The sequence below is a fragment of the Anser anser genome, assembly GCF_964211835.1.
Source record: "Anser anser genome assembly, contig: SUPER_W_unloc_7, whole genome shotgun sequence".
NCBI lineage: Eukaryota > Metazoa > Chordata > Aves > Anseriformes > Anatidae > Anser > Anser anser.
Genome location: NW_028154225.1, coordinates 1 through 8974, shown reverse-complemented (window position 1 = coordinate 8974; position 8974 = coordinate 1). Strand labels below are relative to the sequence as shown.

The following is an 8974-nucleotide window of genomic DNA, read 5'->3' as shown; positions in this document are numbered from 1 at the left end:
TCAGCTGGCTCCAAAGGGGCCCACCACTGCCCAGAGCCAAGCCATGAGCAATGCAGTTTAAATCTCTATGAGAGCACATCCAAGAAAACGAAAAAAAAAGAACCAACTGCTGCACAACAGCAGCTGGGAGAGTGAGGAGTGAGAAACCTCCCTGCAGACACCAAGGTCAGTGCAGAGGAGGGGGAGTGCAGTGCAAAGGTGCTCCAGGTGCCGGAGCCGAAGCCCCCCCCGCAGCCCACAGAGAGGCCCCTGGTGGGGAAGGCAGACCCCCGTAGCCCATGGTGTACCGCAGCGGAGCAGATCTCCACGCTGCAGCCCATTCAGGAACAGCCCAGGAAGGTCGGCACCCCACGAGAGGGACCCCACAACAGAGCAGCTCCCAAAGAGCCTGCTTTTCGCTGCCTGTGGAGAAACCCACACAGGACCAGCCCAAGAAGGTCGGCACCCCACAACAGAGCAGGGGGGAGAGTGACCGTGAAGGAGCAGTGGAAGCGAAGCACCACGGACTGACTGCAGCCCCCACTCCCGCCCCCCCCCCCCGCGCCACTCAGAGCAGGGAAGAGGTGGAAGAGAGTGGATGGGGAAAGGTGCCCCCAGCTTGTTTCTCTGTTTCTCACTGCTCCAGCCTGTCAGCAATAGGTAATAAATTTCATTAATCTTCCTATGCTAAGTCTGTTTTGCCTGTAACAATAATTATAGAGTGATCCCCATTGAGGTACACTTTGAGGAACCCTTGAGGTAGGGAACTAGCTTTCTGAGAAGCCCTGACTCCCCTATTCTGAATTTATAACAGCAATCTCTCCTCCTTCTTCCACACCAGATACTCCTATTTGAAGTGGCCGGCCTGGCCACACTTAAAACATCTTCTCAAAGCCTGTCCCTGCTAGGATTTAGGCTGCAACACAGGTAGCTTTCCTTGTCTGTTATTCCTTCATCTCTCTTCCTCTCCTTTCCATCCTGGGCCCTCTATCTCTCCCTCTGCCTCACTACCCAGTACGCTGTGAATATCATTAGTTTCGCGCTCTGCTTTTCCTTCTCATCTCCCCTCCTGGCATACACCTTCATACTACCTGCACTGTTCACTCCATCCTCCCACCTTCTGGAGCTTTTTCTGTGTATCTGGCCAGGCTTTAATCACAAAAGGGACTTTAAAGAGCCCTTAGGCTACCGGGTCCTCAGGATTCATCCCCAAGTACTTTCTAATTCTGACCTTGAGTCTCTCATAGGATTTCTATGTTGTGGGTTGTTATTATCGCAGTTAGATAAGCAGATATTTCTGCTCTATCGGAATTACTCTCAGTCCGGGGGGGGTTGTTAGTTCTTTCCCATTCTTGCATAGCTGCCTGCCGAATCATTCCCCTCCTAAACATTCTTCTCCAGTGAATAACATACTCAGGATTGACATCTCTCCCCCCAGGAATACAAAGTAGGCCTTAGAAACGGATTTGACTGTTCTGCTAGGCCCTCAATTAAAGACTTCATTTCTTTCTTAAAACTCCTAACCTCTCTGCTGGTAAGGGGGGAGTGGCACTGGCCCCGCGTTGGCCCTGCACGGCCCCGAGGTCCCACCTGGACCCCCCCACTGCCGCTCCTGCCACTCCGCGCTCCCTGGCGTGACTTCTCCAGGGACAGCATCAATTGCAGTCCCTGTCTCCCCTCCTGGAGCACCTACCGCTGCCTCCGGTGCAATATTAGGATTATAGGGAGCATAACTTGATTCCTCCTCCGAAAACCTTATTGTTTACATATAAATTTAAAGCCTGAATTTTCATCAGACCTGTATTTTGGCCAAAATACTGAAGTTCCTTTTATTAGCTTTTCAGACCAGACAATTACACAATATCAAACCTTTTTTTTTTTTTAATTATGTATTTTTTTAATCCTTTTCCCTAATTTTTGGGTTGTTTTTCCAAATCTTTATCATTCTCTCCAAAGGGCTATCTTTAGGCACAGTCCCGGGGTCTCCACCCCCACCCTGCTGACTCTTGGAACCCTTAATCCCCAGCTCTTCCTGACGTGCTGCTGTGGACTTTACCACCCACAGGATACCACACGCCTTCACCTAGGATTAGGACAGAGGTGGGGTGCACTGCCGAGAACCTCACTTCACCGTGCTCGGGGTACCGTACACCTAAGGGCCCAAACCCCCCGAGACTCTCTTTCACTCGTCTCTCTTTCGCTCCGTCCCTCTCCAGCCGAGGGGACTTCATTCATCCCCTCGCAGGACTACAGAACCTCGCGGATCGGGACTCCACACTCGCTTCACACTAAAAGTGCGTCTCATTCACACTCCACACAAGAGTCTCCCCAAACCCAACCCGAGGCAAGATATGGTAAAGTTTCCCTTACCTCGGTCTGTGCACGGCTTCCCGGTCCGGGTTATCAGCAGTAATCCCAGTGCCTGTTCCCGATCCGGGCTGGACTATATGTGGGCTGTGTCTGTGTATGTCAGTGCTGGCCTCCCTTCTCCCCAGAGCTTCGCAGAGCCTGTCTCCAGATTAACAGTCTCGGTCCTTTGATGGCCATACTGAGACGGCCCACCACCCCTGACGGGACCGCTGAAATCAGCAGGGTGCACCTTCCTGTCTGTGGTGGCAAGAAATCTTCGGCAGGTGACAAGATCCCGGACGAGCCCCCAAATTGTGAGAAACATCTCAAATAATTTTCTTCAGACAGGATCTTCTGTGAAGCTATTTTATTCGCGATTGCAATGGCGGGCGTCCTGTCAATCAGGAGCGCATTTTAGTAAATAAATCATAACCTTTTATTCCCTATTACCGGACACCTGATCACCTCCCCTGTTTCCTCATTGGCTGAGTACTACAGGTTCACAAGCTACTCGACGCTCCTCTATACCATATAGGTACAATTTTTATTTTTTTCAACACTTTAATTTCTCCTTTCTTATGTTTTGAGAACTTGTGATCTTTGTTTTACTGTTCTCACGCTGCTCATCCTGTTTTTCTCAAGCTGCTACCTTATTTTGGAACAGTGAGGCCTTCTACTGTCCACTTATCTACTTAGCATTTCTCCTTGTTATGACTACACAGCTACCTTGGAATACAGAAAAGTAATTCTCTACTGCAAAAACACAACTTTGTTTCTCACAACAGCACACCCAGGCACCTCCTTGCAAAGCGTCCCAGGGCTGCACCCATCCTGAATGAACAAAAGCAAAGGCCCTATCACCCCTGAGACTGGGGACACTCCCACCTCTACAGAGCTGTATGTTAGCCCTGGACATTGCAAAGAAAACTAAAACCAGAAACCAACTGATGAAGGTGGTTTTGATCAAACCTTGCAGAAATCAGGACCAGCTATGAAGAAGCATTGAAACCCATGTACAAGTCGTTGGCATCAGGCTCGGGTTCCTGCTAGTGTCTTTGTGCCCCTTTTATTCTGGTTTATTCGCAGGATGTTCATAAACTGAAATAGGAGCAAAGCAAAGCTACTGCTGCTTTTTGCGCCTGCACGCAGCCCTGCCCGCCCAGCTTTCCTTTTTATAACACCAAAATATCCCGAGTGTCATCCTGAGGGGCTCCAGTGAGGATGGCCCAGAGCTGGCCCGTGGGGTGGGCTAAGGGCGGTTGGGGTTGGGCTGCAGGCTCCACCAGGAGCTTTGCCATGGACATCTCCTTTGCCTGTGTGAAGGGAGTTAAAACGTCTCCAAGCCAAGAGGAGAAAATCCTGTGCCATTTCTACCTGTACACCCTGTGCTTAACACTAAAATGCTGAGGGATTCCTTGGCATCCAAGGCAATTTTTTTGTTTCTTTAAATCAAGAGAGAAATCTGTTGTTTTTTTTCCCATCTCCGCACACACCCACTAACATTTAAGGACATTATTTTCACAAAAGTTTTCGTACAACAAGCACTAGGATGGCTCCACACTGCCACCAGTAACGAAGCTGGTGCTCGCCAGCCAGGTGGCAGTTTAACCCCTTGGTGACTCCTTGCCTTTTAATTCCCTTTGAATAGGCCTGATACAGTTTTGATGGAAAATGCACCCAGTGCATGGTTCAGAAGGCTACAGAACTGAGAGCTCTTAAATACTAAAAAGACAAGCTGTACTGGGTTGGGCTGGGATGTTAACTTTCCCTGCAGCAGCCCATACAGTGCTGTGCTCTGCACTTGTAGCTAGAACAGCCCTGGTATCACACCAGTGTTGTGTCTGCTGCTGAGCAGTGCTGGCACAACATCAGGACTCTCTCTAACCCTCCTAGGGGGTGGGCAAAAATGTGAGAAAAGAAACATCACCAGGGCAGCTGACCTAAACCAACCAAAGGGATATTCCATACCATATGATGTCACACTCAGCAATAAAAGGTGGAAAAAGGAGGAAGAGGGGAGGGGTGGGCTCTCGTTGGGAAAACGTCTGTCCTCCTCCCGAACACCGGCTACGTGCGTTGAGGCCCTGCTTCAAGGACGTGGTCAAGCATCGCTCATTTGCGGGAAGTAGAGAGTAATTTCTTTCCTCTGCACTTCCACATAGCCTTTGCTTGTTTCGCTTAGTTTTCCCTTTCCCCCTCCCTTTTCCCTAGTTAAATTGTTTAATTAATAATAATCTTTCCTTAATTATTTTTTTCTTCCCTTTAATTAAATCATCCTTATCTCAACCTGTGAGTTGTTCTTTCCTTTTCTTCTTCCCCTCCTCATCTAAGGAGGGGGAGGGAGAGAGCGGTTGTGGCGTTCAGCTACCTAGCATGGTAAAACCACCACACAAGGTGAGAAACAATTTGCAAAATCTCCTCTTTTTATAGACTGCAGCTACTGAGAAAAATTGAGTAAATTCCCCAGCTACCAAGACTGCAGTCTGTTTCAAGATTCCATCAAATTTTACAGTACAATCAATATTTATGAATCCCCAAAGAAATGTTGCAAAGAGAAACATGGTGAAACATTTTCCATGCAGTTGCAAAGATGTAACACAGGGACCTAAATAACTTTTAAAATAATCTCAGTGACGATCAAAGTGCCTTACATAGCCAATATGGTTTAATGTCAGTGTTTATATTAGTTTTCTTCTAAAGAATAGATGGAAAAGGGAAAAAAAGTAAGGAAAATGTTTGCAGTTTAATGTCTCCTAAAGAAGACATTTTGCTGTAATAACTATTCTGTAATTTGGTGCTTAAAAATTCAAAGGAAGTACTATATTGAAAGTTCTTTGATTTTTTTATGCATTAAAAATATTCACCATCATGCAAGCAATGGATTTTTCAGTCAGCTGGAAAAAAAAAAGATTTCTATAAAAACTAGGCAAACAAATCCACATTCCTTTAATGGCTACTTTAGGTTTAATATCTAAACTTATTTAAATAACTCTGAACCCTCCTGCTGAGAAATATTGAAAGTAATGGCTTCCTTTGTGTGTAAACTCAATTTACATGTAGAGTTTAATTTCCCTCTGGGCTAAACCTGTGTAAAACTTGCCTTGAAATGTCCCTCCATAAAAACACAATGTTTAGGGGGATTCCTTTTATTTTATTTAAAATCTGTTTTGCGCATTAAAAGCGAACAGCCAACTTGCCTGATGCCAAAATGGTGACAGCAAGATGGAGTCAAAGATCAGCGAATGTGGGAAAGGTCAGTCTGCACCCCAAATGCCCCAAATTCAGCCCAAAAGCAAGTTCAGCCTTGCCACGCTCATCACACCGGTGATAGGTCTCTCTGGTGATAGCGCTGCCCCCAAACACAGGTGTGGCAGAGGCAGGAGGGACACTTGTGCAGCAGCTTTTCTCCAGGGAGGTTGCCCAGAGTCTGCTTTTCGGGAGCCATGCAAATTTTAGCTGCTACCAGTCTCTTGTGCACAATTTTACTTCATCACCAACATCTTTTTTTTTCTTTCCCCTCTCTCAGTCAGAAGAGATGATGCAGTGATCAACAGAGCACTGTTGATAAACCAGTAACTCAAAGCATTTAATTACCTAAGACAAAGCCTTAGCTTGGATGCTAATATATTACTTTTAAACATTAGAGAGGACTGAAGTACTAAGGAAAACTGATGAATTTGCAAAACACTTTCAGTGAGGCTTCTTTCCCCAAATTAATCAGGAAAGTTGCAGTCCCAGCTATTTATAAGTCTCATTAAGTGTTGCTCCCTTGTGAGGTGTCTTTTTTTTTCCATCCCATACTTACAGAGGTGCCTCGACAATTCAGCCTCTTACCTAGATATCTCATCCAGGGGAATCTCGGTGGGAAGATCTGTTCTCTGATCTGTATCTATATTTAATGGCATATTTCATCAGGAGGGAATATTTTATTGAACCATCTCCCTTGAAATTGTGTATTTTACAGTGAGCTACATTCAAAATGGCAATATTTTTAAATATATTTTCATTGGAAAACATCATTTTTCCCCTCCTTTTCTTCCAGGAGGATTAAGCAGGATCTGCCATAGAGACAAGGTGGAGCAGCAGAAAAAAGGGGTTGTCCTCTGAAAACTTTGGAACATTTAAAAAAAAAAAAAAGTAAAAACAATCTCTGAAATTAAGGTACCTGAGGATGGGAAGCATCCACAGCAGGGTGACCCACAGGCGTTGTATTACGACAGACATGGGGACACCCAGGTCACCTGCATGGCTCCAAGCCACCCTCTTCTGATAAGCACCAGAAGGAGTTAAAAGATCCAATGCTCTTCCATTTAAAATCCAAAGATGATGTCTATAAAATATATATTTTTTAAACGCCACCCCTGCTGGGACCAAAAAACAAAACAAAACGAAACAAAACAAAAACCAAAAACACAAACAATAACATTGTGAAGTGTTTTTTTTTTTTTTTAAAAAAGAAAGCCCTGTCTATGCCCAGGCAGACAGGGAGGACTTGGCCAGTGTTTAACAAGTTTACAATGTTATGTATCTCTTTACCTTTTAATACATTTAATCAACAACATTTCAAATAAAAAAAGAAAAAACAAAACAAAAAATCAATGCCCCCAATTTGTGTTTTGTTTGACTGCGAGTAATATTCATGTCTGCATGAGGATGGCATGTAATTAACGTCATAATCAAAATGACAAAGTTTGACACATAATCACTGCATGGAGATTATAGCATAGCCACAGGCGATCTGCACAGCCTATCTTAATATCATTTACATAACGAAAGCATGCTGGCAGTAATAGCTTTTTTCTCATTATCATAATTTTACCCAGGGCTGCAAAGGGCTTTGGTACTGTCAGATGTTGCCTATTAAAAGTCATTGCGAGTTGAAGACTCCAGTCCAAGTGACCTGAGCATTTCCATGTGAGCACCCACCAGGTAGCTGCGTGCAGCTACGATCAGACAGCAGTGCACAGTCAGGCTGGGTTTTCTCAGAAGCCCCCAGGTCGTCCACGCGTTGGAAATAACAGTGCATGCAGCAGGGCGTTCTGGCATGGAACGGAACGGAACGGAACGGAATGGAAAGGAAAGGAAAGGAAAGGAAAGGAAAGGAAAGGAAAGGAAAGGAAAGGAGCGGAAAGGAGCAGAAAGGAAAGGAGCGGAAAGGAGCGGAAAGGAGCGGAAAGGAAAGGAGCGGAAAGGAGCGGAAAGGAGCGGAAAGGAGCGGAAAGGAAAGGAAAGGAAAGGAAAGGAAAGGAAAGGAAAGGAAAGGAGCGGAAAGGAAAGGAAAGGAGTGGAAAGGAAAGGAGCGGAAAGGAGCGGAAAGGAAAGAAAGGAAAGGAAAGGAAAGGAAAGGAAAGGAAAGGAAAGGAAAGGAAAGGAAAGGAAAGGAAAGGAGCGGAAAGGAAAGGAGCGGAAAGGAAAGGAAAGGAAAGGAAAGGAAAGGAAAAAGGAAAGGAAAGGAAAGGAAAGGAAAGGAAAGGAGCGGAAAGGTGCGGAAAGGAAAGGAAAGGTGCGGAAAGGAAAGGAGCGGAAAGGAGCGGAAAGGAAAGGAGCGGAAAGGAAAGGAGCGGAAAGGAGCGGAAAGGAAAGGAGCGGAGCGGAGCGGAGCGGAGCGGAAAGGAAAGGAAAGGAAAGGAGCGGAAAGGAAAGGTGCGGAAAGGAAAGGTGCGGAAAGGAAAGGAAGGGAAAGGAAAGGAAAGGAAAGGAGCGGAAAGGAAAGGAAAGGAAAGGAGCGGAAAGGAAAGGAGCGGAAAGGAAAGGAAAGGAAAGGAAAGGAAAAGGAAAGGAAAGGAAAGGAAAGGAAAGGAAAGGAGCGGAAAAAAAAGGAGCGGAAAAAAAAGTAAAGGAAAGGAGCGGAAAGGAAAGGAGCGGAAAGGAGCGGAAAGGAGCGGAAAGGAGCGGAAAGGAAAGGAAAGGAAAGGAAAGGAAAGGAAAGGAAAGGAAAGGAAAGGAGCGGAAAGGAAAGGAAAGGAAAGGAAAGGAAAGGAAAGGAAAGGAAAGGAAAGGAAAGGAAAGGAAAGGAGCGGAAAGGAGCGGAAAGGAAAGGAGCGAAAGGAAAGGAGAGGAAAGGAAAGGAAAGGAAAGGAAAGGAAAGGAAAGGAAAGGAAAGGAAAGGAAAGGAAAGGAAAGGAAGAAAGGAAAGGAAAAGGAAAGGAAAGGAAAGGAAAGGAAAGGAAAGGAAAGGAAAGAAAGGAAAGGACCTAACTGTCCTGGTTCCAGTTAGGACAGAGTTAAGTAGCTCATAGTAGCTGGTAGGGTGCTATGTTTTGGATTAGGATGAGAAGAGCGCTGATAACATGCTGATGTTTTAATTGTTGCAGAGCAGTGTTTACACCAGGCCAAGACTTTTCGGCTTCTTGCTCTGTCCTGCCAGCGAGCAGGCTGGGGGTGCAGCAGGAGCTGGGAGGGGACAGACCCAGGACAGCTGACCCAAACTGGCCAAAGGGGTATTCCATACCATCTGACGTCATGCTAAACAATATATAGGGGTGGCTGGCCGGGGTGGGGGGGCCGGCTGCTCGGGAATAGGCTGGGCATCGGTCAGCGGGTGGTGAGCAATTGCATTGTGCATCACTTGTTTTCTTACACATTATTATTGTTAATACTATTACCATTATCACTATTATTATTATTATTGTTATTATTATTTTCC

At 45.8% G+C, this 8974-nt stretch overlaps 1 long non-coding RNA gene across 1 annotated transcript; it reads left to right on the top strand.

Moving 5' to 3' along the window:
• Positions 1-4544: 4544 nt before the first annotated feature.
• LOC310888953 lies at positions 4545-8094 on the top strand. Its single transcript, XR_014576279.1, has 3 exons — positions 4545-4722; positions 5510-5581; positions 6371-8094. It is a non-coding gene; the product is annotated as an uncharacterized lncRNA (long non-coding RNA).
• Positions 8095-8974: the final 880 nt, after the last annotated feature.